Below are 11,285 nucleotides of genomic sequence, written 5' to 3'. Positions count from 1 at the left end.
TATCTGAAGGGTCCAGCGTATAAGCGTCAATTATCCGTTTTATGTAGCAACATCAAAAGTGATACAATATTCATGACGATCACGGTAATGATACACATTTTGAAATGCGTTTTTTATAACATAATTATACGGTCACACGAAAATCAGTAGTGATGTAGGCCAAGGGTGTCTCAAATTGTACGTATAAGTACGTATAAGGATTTTAATTCACATATCGATAGTTTAATGATATAGCATGCTTTTTGTTGATGGTAACGTATAGAAATTCTGAAACAGCACTTTACAGCATACGAAATGGCCACGTAGAGTAGTTAATGGCTTTTTAGCTTTCATTATGGCTGAAAAACATTTTTTTGAAGAGAATATGCATAACGAAACATCTCATTTGTAAACAAGTCTTGTCCTTTACGTCTTTCTTCATGACATCGAAGTTTTCACATTGGTGTATCTGATTGAACCCATCTATTCACTTGATGCTTTCACATCTCACAGAAAATTTAAAAAAAATGCAGGGATTGTGCCAATGTGATGTTATACCTCTTTCCCTCTTTCACATTTCAAAATTTGGATGCGAATTTACTCAAATGAATAGAATATGGCTAACATCATCTATCAAATACATAACGGAGAATAGCGAAAATAATCATATTGGAAGTTTCTATAACCTATTTATTGTACAATTTGGGTATTTATTGTGAAATCTCAAAAGTTACTAACATAAAAAGCCAGAAAAATATTTGTTAAAAATTTCCACAAATGTTCTCTACAAGTCATCTATTCGGTTTCTCTTCTAGATATCCTAGATATCTTCCTAACGTTGTTTCGTTTTCCTGACATTCTTCTTTCCGCTGAGACGTATCTATAATAGATAATCTCAGCGATAAGAGCTAAGAGACCAACAACGTAGCCAGCCATTAAAACTTTGAATATTCCCGAAACATCAGATATTTCCAGAGAACGATTGTTGTCAGAATCCATATCTGGCTGAGATTTATTCAGTGTCGAAGAGTTTTTTTCTCCGGATAATCTCATATGAGTATGAATTTCGGCGTCATTAACCCATTTCCTGCGTAATCCGGCACTGCTCAGACGATGAATTCTATGTAAGAAATAAATAAGAAATAAAAATAGAGGAGAATAATTACTAAGTCATTCATTGCATAAGAATACAGGCAAAGCACATAAACATTATAGGCAAGAGTAAGAAAAAGAAATCTCAGTAGACACGTTGAATCGAAAGAATACACCCAAAATGTACAACAAAATTGATGTTAGTCATAAAAATGTCCGGAAGTGATACCTGTTTATTTTCGAATCTGCATCACTTGATCGGGACTGTGAGTCTGAAATTGTGGTTTGCTTAGTTGTGATTGAATTCAATCATTCATCTATTTTGATGTCGAATTTCTATTTCATGTCTTTCTGCCGAGCTATCGGTATGTGCTCATTACTTAAAATGGGTCTTGTTACAAGCTAGTTCCATCTCACTATTTTCTATAATATAAACAGTATTTTGATGGTTATAAAATACCTTGACAAGAAATTATAGTGAAGAAATTAAAAATCACGTGATCTTGAATTGCCATTTAGTATTAGTACGCTACGGGGATTTAATATTGACCAGTTTCGCAGCGCCCTAATCATATGTGATCAGGTGTACCTCTCTGAACTGTAAATAACTCGCAGGTCGAGATTGGAATGGCATCCTCAAATTAACACAGTTTGTGTTTTTATTGTTCAAATCGGAAATACCTCTAGATTGTTATACATAGGTTTATGTAAAGTACTTAACATGAGTGTTCCCCAACCCTTTCATACCTGCTGATCGGTATAAATTTCGAATAATTTCATGGACCGGCTGAAATGGGATAAATAATTCGCAGACCTGATGATGACCAAGACAAATAAATAATTCGCAGACCTGATGATGACCAAGACAAATAAATAATTCGCAGACCTGATGATGACCAAGACAAATAAAAACCAATATGAAGATGATATTTCATTTGTTGAATCTATAAAACTATACAGTAGCTACATGTATTGGACGAAATGTTTCGCGAATCAGCACGAAATCCCCATGGACCGGAGGTTGAAGATAACTGCTTGACGGCCGTATTCATCAACACAGTTTAAACTGCAATTGCACGTGAAAGGATTGAAGATCGAAATGGATTGATTAAATTGAAGATTTTAACCAATCCGTGTCGATCGCTAATCCTTTAACCTGCGATTATGGTTTAAACTGTGTTGGTGAATACGGCCGGTAGATTCTAATATTATAAGTTTATTTTATTTACTTATTTATTTTTCAGTCATTGATGACTGAAAAAATTCTAACGGACGTTATACTATTATCATCTGACTAAGTTCAGCTCCGCATACTTAGGCTGTAATTTTGTTCGAAACTGGTTAAAATATCTAGATAACTCAAGAAACTTTATTAATTTCCCACTAGAGGGCGTTTTTATTGCAATCATCGGGTAGCGCACTACACACGGAACTTTGTTTCATGTCTCTATCTTCATTCGTTCACAAGTTATGAACGTTTCAATATCTCTCATATTGTGACATATTCACAGCCTCTTACAATCATTTTCTACCTTTCGAGATAATTTTGGGATGCCTGGAGCAAAAAAGGTAAATATTAATTGCCTTGTTGAATGTAGCCATCGCCATTGGGTTAAACTATTAACATAACAGGATGTAGTTGGTCAGCAACGATGTTCAGATATGATGCCTTACTCAGACATTCATGAACGTGAACTGAAGGGACCAAATTTTTTTTTTCAAATTCCGTCAGAAATAACATTTCCCCTCTCCCCATATCTGCACAAACAATTCACCAATACTATTGTTTCTGGAACTAAGATTTCCTTTTTTTATACTAGGCTAACCCTCTAGTCTCAACAGTGTGACACCATCGTATATTCGTTTAAAACTGTCAGGTGGTAATAAGAAAGCGGCCGCTCAGGGTGAGATAATTACTCGAAATGATGCTGCTTACAAATGACTAAAAATAGACTTTTTTAGTATTACAGAACATATATCGAGGTATTTCTTTCAATGAATTGAGATGAATGAATTATTAAATCATTAATCCCTTAATCTTTCCAATAACGATTAATTTGTTCAAAGGTAACATTCCATAATTTTAAAGATTGAGGCTTACATGAAATAGTATCGAGAGAATAAAAACAGTTGGAAAATGTAAATTTATTCGTATAAGATGCGATGAATTTTTCTTTCAAATTAGCAGGAACATTAGACACTGCCTGGTTTTTTATGTGTGTGTGTGTGTACTGTACTTAGATCATTAAACAAGTAGCAAACTATTGAAGAGATATGTGTAAACATGTTTAAAACGCTACATTTGGGAATCATATTAACCAAACTGAACATTGCGAAAGCCATTGTTTCGCAATGTTGTTGCGATGCGTTGAAAGACTATTCTCAGAGAGAGAGAGAGCCGTTTCAGGTACTTTTTGAACGCTGAAAATTTTTTTTTTTTAGTCCTATTCAGTATATAGGTTTAAGGCTGCGGCTGTGCACTGCTGAGAATTTGACTAGCCTACACGAAGAAAACATTAGGAGTGGGGGGAGTAGATTCAATTGATTAAAAAATGAACTAAGTCCGATATACTTAATGATACTTACACAGTATCGAAGCGTTGAATTCCTTTGAACCTTTTACGGAAAGCAATGCAGATTGGGATGATACCCATTGAATCTAGGGACATCAAAAAACGGTCATCATTGCGAGATTTGAGGTACATTGAAATGAAACCATTTGGCTCAAAACTAGCCAGTTTGCTTTTTGCCATTCGATCTAGATGAATGTTATACTTTGTAAAGACATTCCGCGGATTTTGTCTCAAGTCATCGCCGAATACTTTCATGTAACCAGAATCAGCTTTCTGGAACGAAAACCATGTAAGAACAATTGAAGTTTAAAAATTGAGAATTCTCTATGATTAGCTGTGCCATTTTAAACACTCATTATAATTTGTTATTATTATGTATTCAATTTAACACGAAAGGAAATGTAATTTATTTCTACGTAGGTTCTGAAAAAAAAAATGTATACCGACCGTACCATTATGAGGTTGTAAAATGCTGATCCACGAGAAGAGCTGACATGATATTTTCCGGCAAGGACAGCTTCCTGAAGCTTTGGTAACGTTTGGATAGGCTTTTCGTAAGAAGGGGCCATAATGAATGACAGTAATACGCAAAGGTAGCCAAGAATCAAGACGATTCTGGATATCGACCAAAACGAAAGGAATAACAGAATATAAGAAGTCGAATCTTGATATTTTTTGTACGAGCCTGAAAGAATAAAAAGAGTCTCATAAAATGAAATTTCGCTTTCATCGGTAAAATAATTTACATAGGCTATAATAAAATCATCTATAAATGAATCATCAAAGTGTAATTCTTGTCAGGTAGAATTCGAATGACTAGATACCACCGATTGAAGAAACTTGTCCTGGTATCCACACCAGTTTCTTCCAGGAGAGTATTATATAATATACGCGGTATAATTTTTTTTCAGCTACAATCAAACTTGCTTATAACGACACCTCAGCTATAACGTCAAAAATTGGCGGTGATGAACAATTCTCATACAGAATAACGGCAATGACCCTTGTTTATAACGTAATTAAAATGCAAAAATCTCGGATATAACGACATTTTTTGGCGCTTTTGCGACGTTTTCCAAAGAAATTATTGGAATCAGATTTTAGCCAATATATGCTACACCAGCAATATTTTTAGTATGGTGTTGGTTTAGCACATTGAAAGAATAGAGACTACTGCCTCTACTTAAGCGCCTCACGCCACAGCGCGTGAAATAAGAAAGGCAGGGTAGTGTCTCCAGTGGTGTAGATGGTAGTATGTTTGCCCGGGTTGAAAGACGGCCCAGGTTCGAGTCCCGGTGGGGCCCATATGACCTTTCTTTCCGAATTCACTTCGGCATAATATCCAGAAAAAAATTTTTTTCCTTGAAAAGAATGTTTACCTGTTGTTCTATTAATACCTAACTGTGAAAAAAAGAAAGAAACATAACGTTATTTGGCGAAACATTCCATATTTTTCCCGTACTTTTGTCCGACTTTTTATAAAATTTGCCCCGTTTTTCAATGATTATGAAATTGAATTTCATAAATTATGAAGTTGTCCCCGATTCATTATTATTACTATAATTGATATATTATGTAATAAATATGACTATAAATATTCATATCCCATATCTGCCATGTTCAAATTTTTTCTCCGAGAATTAATAGTAATTAATCTTTCTCTGTAAGTGGAATTAATTTTATGTTATTGCATACTTGCTGTAGCCCTTTATTTCTCGCTAAGAGATATTTATACGCAATCATTTGCAATTTTGTTGAAAATGGGATAAAATTTTTTTTTAAACTATGGTCACCGTAATAATAATTAAATAACAACTTTGACTACATCCGATTATATTTTTACACACCTAAAATATCTTGAAAACGTCTACCTCTGTTGTAGCGACAGAATTTCGTGTAATCATCGATGGCATTGAAACCGAGTTTGATTGTAATCGTACATGGGCAACATTTAGAGGAGAGTGGAACTATTTGTTGAGAATTCGTGCCGTAAAGGGAGAAATGGCAGATCTTCAGATTTCGACACTTTGAAATCTGGCAACAACATCTATAGCAGTAGGTCCCCCCACGCGAAGCTCGTGACATCACTGGAGTAGGCCATTTCACTTACAGTCATTGGATATACTGCAGGTGATAAAAAAGATAAAGATATCGCGTGGGTCGGCCTGCCATATCCAGTGGCGTGAAATGGCTTACAAAATGGAAAAAAAGGTGATATGGCCTACTTCAGTGTCATCACGAGTTTCGCGGAGGTCTTCTTCTGCTATAGATGGTGTTGAATCTGGTCACCACAGATATGTAGACTCTCTACCTCCCCCCCCCCCCTTTTCCACATATCATGAATTAAATGTTGTGGTAATTTTTGTATCACGTATGTACTTTTGTGTATTTGTTTCCTTGCATGTATTAGAATTTACTGCTGGTATTTTTGCTTATGTAAAATATTCACTCCCCTTTTATCACATATTTTATTTTCTTTGTCCGAGAATCATGTTTGGATATTAATTTTGGACATTGAGTGTAGTATACGGCGTAACTTCGTCACGTCAGAGGCCATTGGAATTTTTTTTACTTCTGCATCTTTATCACTGTCTGAAAAAATGAATTATTAGTCCCATTAATTCTCTTCTCCATCCACAATGGATGCAGAGAATACAGCAAGAGAAAAAAAATAAAGAGAATATAATAATCTTTTAAAACTAATATTGCACTCGCAGAAGTTATTTCATTTATTACACACCTTGGCCAAGAGTCAAAGACACGAGATAGCTTAATTCGTCCATCAATGAATTTCGACGATTCGCTTCAGGATGGCCTAAGTGGTCGAGAAATTTCAAGAACAACGCTGATGCAATCAGTGATAAAGCGAGGGTTATCCATACCTGAAATCGAAACAACTAGTATGACATGCGTGTGGGCAATAGCATCTGAAAAAAATGTCGTTTTTAATCTTATATCGCTTTTTTGAATCATTTCCTTTTCACACCTGAGCCAAAACTATTAAAAAATATATTTTTTTGATTGATTTGTTTTTATGCGTTAAAAAGTGCCCTTTAAAAATAAAAATAAAAAGTTAATTAATTTGGGTCGATTTACAGGATGTTTCGAAAAGAATCACCCGATTTAAAAAAAAAATCATAACTATTCAGCTGTTAGTCTGTTTTGATCGAATAATGTATAGGTAGAAAGAGCGAAATCTCGAGTTTCACGCAGTTGCCAACAGGTAGCGCTAACGCTCTTTCTTTGGCCTCCACTTCAGTGTCTGTCAAGACGGCGACTGCACAACAGAAATCGTTTTGTGTTCTAAGCATTGCGAAGTGTGAGTCCGTAACAACTGTTCATCGTGCTTTTCGTTGCCAATACCCCGGTGTTGGGGTATTGCCAACGAACTTCCTACCGCTCAGAGCATTAGGCGATGGTATAAACAATTCCGATACATGGGTCGTCTGTGTAAAGGGAAATTCCCTGCCCGTCCCGCATGTCAGACGAAAATGTGGAGCGCATCCGACAGAGTTTCGCACGTGTGTTGGACAGAAACCCACTCGCAGTGGATGCAAACATACTCGCAAAAGTTTGGGATAAATTTGACTACTGTATAGATATGTGGCGTGCATCAATCAATCCCAAACAATCATTCCTTGGTTTCCTTGTGAAATTGATGGGGAGGAAGGATTTCTACTCCCGTATTCGTCAAAGTCATGCAAAGTCATACTGGGCTATTTCTGTTGGAAGGGAGAAATAATGCCCCCCCCCAAAGGTGGGGCTGACAGGGCCAGGACAGTTCTCGTCATTTTTTTTTTTTCATGCTATAAATTCCCTATAGAAGGGGGCCCGTGGAAAGTTTGGCCTGGGGGTCCGCCAAAGATCCCAGCCTAGGGGGCCCATGTGGATAGTCTTAAATGAATACAAATGTTTATAAAATGACCTATTCGTAGCTACTTCACAAAACAAAATAGAATAATTTTTTTCTTAAAGAAAATACCAAATATGGTTAAAGAATTTAGCCATTACGTATTTTATTCTTTAACCTGCTTTGGGAAACACCATGAATCCATGTCAGCACATTCTGCTATGCGTTATGAACTGAATAATGAAACTAAGTAAATTGGTCCGAATACAACACATAGCAACGGTTCTTTCTTGTGCATCGGTTTGCATGTGTGATATAATGATAATACAGTCGCTCCCCCCCCCCCCGTATTCGCGGTTTTCATATTTGCGGGTTTTTTTCCTTTATGGGATTTTTTTTTTTTTTGCAACATTCAGAAATCGTCATTCACGTGTTTTGTTTACAAAATTTGAGTTGTACATGTTCAGGATGGCTCGCTAATGACATTGCTGTCATCACTAGAGCCGTGTCAGCTCCCAAGAGAGAAACAGTCACCTCGGGTTGGATTAACCTTTGGCTACAATGTGCGTCAAAGAACACAACCAATTCTACAAAGCCAACTGAAGAGACTATGAAAGACATTGCCACGTTAGCGAAACAGGTGGGTGGAGAAGAAGGGTTCAATGATATGGATATAGAAGTCGAACAGCTAATTAATAGCAGTTCAGAGGTATTGACCGAGGAGCAATTAATGTAACTGACTGCTCCTGAAACTGAAGCGGTACCAGATGAAGAAGATCAAGATAAAGAAGTAGAAGGCAAGTTCACCATGAGTAACATAGCGGAAGGGCTTCGCACCTTCAAATCAGCAATAGATTGTTTTCATGTCATAGATCCCTCTACGGTACGCTCTTCACATGTAGAAAAATTGGTAGAGGAAGCCCTGTCATTTTATTGCAACATACTTGATGATATGAAGAAAAAACGGCAAACAGAAATCACAATGTTCTTTCAGGAAACATCGCCAACAATCTCTCACTGCATCCTCTTTTACATTCCCTTATACCTCTGCGTTAACCCTGCTCTTATGCTGTTCAATAAACGAGGTATACAAGAAAAAAACTATGGTTTCAGTTATTCGTGGATTTCCCGTATTCGCGGTCACCCCCGGAACGTAACCCCCGCGAATACGGGGGGGGGGGGCCGACTGTACACATATATATATTAAACTTTTTCAATGTTCTAGGAGCATTTTTATTTTTAGAAAATATTTTCTTTGATTTACTTGGCGTTTATAAATTAAATAAATAGATGTGTCTGTGCAATTTTTGTGACCCTCTTATTACAGTAACTTACGTTGAACTCGAATGGCAAAATGAAGACATAATCTTTAGACATGAGCCCAGGTTTGGCATTAATGAAATTGATTTTGTCCACAAAGTAAGGATAAGAATAATCCGATACAGCCGACCGCTGTTCTGTGGCCGTGATCCAAGAAACAGCGAAATCAGCCTCCTGCATTATGTAGTAGAATAGAACTATGATATGTAAGATCAACGAAAAACACTGAAATAGCAATTCATACATGCAAACACATAAAATTTCGAAGTTGTTGGGGCGTGGTCTGGGAAAATTACATGTTATACATCATACATGCTCAATCCATGGCCCGCGGGCCAAATATGGCACTCGGAGTTATCTTATGTGGCCCGCGACCCCACAACTAATTTTGTGAAAGAGAACTTGGCAACCCACACCCCTTACAGATCACTCATCAGTTCCAGAGCACCCAATTGGCCCACGCCAGATTTCCACATGACTTCAGTGGGCCGTGGCACGCTCTAGATAACTTAAGTGGCCCGTTTCATATTTACAGATCATATAAGGAGGGGATTCTAGTGGTTCAAATGATCTCAAAATGTGTAATCAGAGTAAGTGTAATCAGATCTAAGTGTAAATTACAGGCACTCAGTTCCAGAGCACTCAAGTGATGTAGAACTACATCGTGGAATAGAACCATTTAAGAACCACTTAACGTGTGTTAATGTTAATAACCACTTAAGAACTAACCACGTGTAGAACTACTTAAGTTACCTGCGGCATATTCCCCGATCAGTTAAGTCAGTCATCTTCAGCCGATTGCTCGCGAGCACTCCATGGTGCTCATTGAAGCACCAAGTGTGCTCGATGCGTGCGTCCGATTTCATGCTCGCGAGCACTTGTGTGTGATCAACGCTTCAATTAAACGCCCTATAAAAATTGCATTCAAGGATTAGCATTGAATGTAGATTTCAGGCATAAGTATTTCAAAGTTGACTTAAGGGGTGCACTTTGTTTGATAATGGGCATGGGCGCAGTGCTCGCGACTTGAGAAAGGTTAAAGACACCTCACTTAAGTGATCCGCGGCGCATTTGCAGATCACTTAGTTGTCTGGGAAACGCTTTCAAACCAGTGAAGTAGCCCGCACTAAAGGTTGAGAGGTTGAGTACCCTTGAGCTACACTATAATGAACTTTGTGGTTTGTTGTAAACGGGAAACAATTAGGACAAGACGCTTGATTATGCCTTATATTAATTTCATACTGGAATTGTATATTTTTTAGTTTTTCATGTACAAAACTTTTTGACCTCACAACTGAAATTGCTTACATTTGTAATTGCGTATAACTTATATAGCTTAAAAAACAAATCCAAAGTATCACAACTTCTCGTAAGAAATCCCTATCCTAAATAAGAATAACTTACCTTTCGCTGCAGCATCCCCATCATCCCAGTCCAGTTTCCGTCATCTAATACAGAGCCCCATACGTTTTCTGGTGGTTTCAAAACCTTGTATCTGAATTTAACACGTGGTAAGGGATGGGTTTATTTTAAGCATATAATTATTTTTTAGATCTAATCTTCACCACAAATAAGCAGAAACAAATTGGCAAAGCAGATGATGTAATCAACTGACTTCATAACATAGTGTCTGTCCCACAATCGACTGACGGTTTTTGAAATGGGATTGATGGAAAAAGGTGACAGATATTAACGTCATTCTTGGGGAATATAAATGATTGTTTTGTATAGTTATTATAAAATATAAAAAAAATTAACTTTTTATATATGAACAGTGAACACCCTGTGCCCTAAAACTCCATTAGAAAGTTCGTATCTTGTTTCTCCTGATGTCAACGGAAAACTTCCCCGTTTCTTAGTGCAATATTCACAGAGATATCTGAATTTAAAATCAAAGAAAAGAAGGGAAGAGAAGCTTTGTCAGTTAGGCTTTTTTTTTATTTTTCCGATTTTTGAATTCAAAAATACCTCAGCGAATATTGCGCTTAGAAACGTGGATTTTCTTTTTTTTTTGTTGGCATTAAGAGAGACACGGCAACAGCTTTCTAATTGCGTTTTTGGGTACAGGGTGTCCGTATAAAAGTTATTTTCTTTATTATTTTAATAACTATAAAACCCCTTGCATCATGAATGACGTAGCTGAAATTCCTGACTTCGCACATTTGTATTCCGCAATAATGTCTTTAATAATGACTGTCACCGTTTTCTTAGTATCCTATTTTTAAAACCGTCAGTCGATTTTTGGGACACTCGTGTGAATATAGTCTTACTTTTTACTGAAATACTAAAAGACGTTTAAAAAACATATTTTCTAAAATACCAAAAAAGAAATTGGTGTAACGGGGTTTTTTTTTTGACCATATACATTCCATGCATATTCAAACATACGTCAAACCATAGAGGGTAAGAAAAGAAATGTTTATAAAATTTCATCCACAATTTCACTAAAGTTAAATTTACCATGCTCAAAA

The sequence above is a fragment of the Pholcus phalangioides genome, unplaced genomic scaffold (genome assembly GCF_987345545.1).
Source record: "Pholcus phalangioides strain wild (caught in Gottingen) unplaced genomic scaffold, Ppha-v1.0 ptg000001l_1, whole genome shotgun sequence".
Classification (NCBI taxonomy): Eukaryota; Metazoa; Arthropoda; class Arachnida; order Araneae; family Pholcidae; genus Pholcus; species Pholcus phalangioides.
Note: the sequence above shows the minus strand (reverse complement) of the source record.